This window comes from Cervus canadensis, chromosome 15 (genome assembly GCF_019320065.1).
Source record: "Cervus canadensis isolate Bull #8, Minnesota chromosome 15, ASM1932006v1, whole genome shotgun sequence".
NCBI classification, from domain to species: Eukaryota; Metazoa; Chordata; class Mammalia; order Artiodactyla; family Cervidae; genus Cervus; species Cervus canadensis.
Window position 1 is genome coordinate 66873063 of NC_057400.1, and position 2115 is coordinate 66875177.

The following is a 2115-nucleotide window of genomic DNA, read 5'->3' on the forward strand; positions in this document are numbered from 1 at the left end:
AAATTGTTAGATAGTCAATTCATTTCCTTGTCAAAGAGCAGGAAGTAGGGTCTAAGGAGAAGATTTCCAACACCAGACTTCATAGTAAAATGGTCTCTGATACCTAGTTAACAAATACTTTAAAAATGTCTTCTGTGATTTGCTTTATTATTTTCATTAGTGCTGTATCAGTGCTGGTGGTCGTTGTTTTATTTCACTCTTTGAAATTGACCATCTAAATAGTTCTGGACTCTAAGAAGCTCTGAAAATGAAAAAAATATATTTTTAGCATTTGTGTGGGGAAATTAACAAGATGGCGTCAGTCAGGCTCTCTCACCCTCTCACCCCACGTTCTATCAACAATGACCTTGCACGGTTATGCAGCAGCTGGGATCGCTTACAGCGCTGTGCATGCGTGTCAACAGGTGCTCACCCGGTCCTGGGTTACTTTGCGTGGTTTGCCTATGTAAGCTTCACCTGGAAAAGCCCAGGTTGTTTGTAGTTATGCTGTATTATGTTATGTCTGCTGCTACAACTGCTGTGTCAGCCAGGAGAGAGGCTGTGTTATGGCTGTCATGCCTGCCAGGAGAGAATGAATAACTGTGTCTGCACTTCCTACCGTTCCTTGAAGTCTTCTTCCAGCCTCTTAGCTTGAACCTTGCCTACCTTGAGTTCAGCGAAGAGTTTGAACCGCAAGACAATTGGTGTCACGAACAGGATCAGCAATACAATTTGGTTGCTTGCTATTCTTTTTATTTCGGGTAAGATGATTAAACATGGAATGAATGGATTCACTTTCCCTGAATAACTCAGAACCATGTGTGGTCGATCTGTGTATAACTATTCATCATGCAGTTTTATAAATTGAAGGACAGTCAAGCCCCAAATTCTATAATGAGAAGCTTAATTTTTCCTAAAATGCCTGCTATTATATGGAAATTCTCTATATTGGCCAAAAAAAAAGTTTCCTAAGACCATGGAATATACGTGTATGTTTCATTTTCTTTGCATTAAATTTCTGCCTACATTTGCAGTAAACAGAACAAGCTCTAGGATTTCTCAGCTATTGTAGAACCCTCACTCATTTCACTCACAATTATTTATTGAGTGCTTAACACCTGCTAGAAAACTATATTAGCAAAAGAGTCATAAGAAAACCTAACTTTATCTCTCTTCCCAGTAAACTATAAGTCAACACGTGCTACTCAAAGCCATGGAATTAGCTGAGATCATATAGGGAGAGATTCAAGATTGAGAATAGGAGTCAGGAATGACAAAATGCAGGTAACACTAACTTGTTTTTTCTTCTGATTCGATTGAGATGTAACTGATATACAGCACTGCTGCTACTGCTAAGTCGCTTCAGTTGTGTCCGACTCTGTGCGACCCCATAGACTGCAGCCTCCCAGGCTCTGCCGTCCCAGGGATTCTCCAGGCAAGAATACTGGAGTGGGTTGCCATTTCCTTCTCCAGTGCGTGAAAGTGAGAAGTGAAAGTGAAGTTGCTCAGTCGTGTCTGACTCTTCGCGACCCCATGGACTGCAGCCTACCAGGCTCCTCCGTCCATGGGATTTTCCAGGCAAGAGTACTGGGAGTGGTTTTGATTTCTCAGACTAATGGATAAGGAAGCTGTGGTACATATACACCATGGAATATTACTCAGCCGTTAAAAAGAATATATTTGAATCAGTTCTAATGAGATGGATGAAACTGGAACCCATTATACAGAGTGAAGTAAGCCAGAAAGATAAAGACCAATACAGTATACTAACACATATATATGGAATTTAGAAAGATGGTAACGATAACCCTATATGCAAAACAGAAAAAGAGACATAGATGTACAGAACAGACTTTTGGACTCTGTGGAGAAGGCGAGGGTGGGATGTTTCGAGAGAACAGCATCGAAACATGTATATTATCAAGGGTGAAACAGATCACCAGCCTGGGTTGGGTGCATGAGACAAGTGCTCGGGCCTGGTGCACTGGGAAGACCCAGAGGAATCGGGTGGAGAGGGAGGTGGGAGGGGGGATCGGGATGGGGAATACATGTAAATCCATGGCTGATTCATGTCAATGTATGACAAAACCCACTACAATATTGTAAAGTAATTAGCCTCCAACTAATAAAAATAAA

General features: G+C 41.4%; 1 pseudogene; it reads left to right on the forward strand.

The window, feature by feature from the left end:
• The first annotated feature begins 292 nt into the window (after nucleotides 1–292).
• Nucleotides 293–2115, forward strand: part of LOC122453677 — a 70509-nt pseudogene continuing 68686 nt past the window's right edge.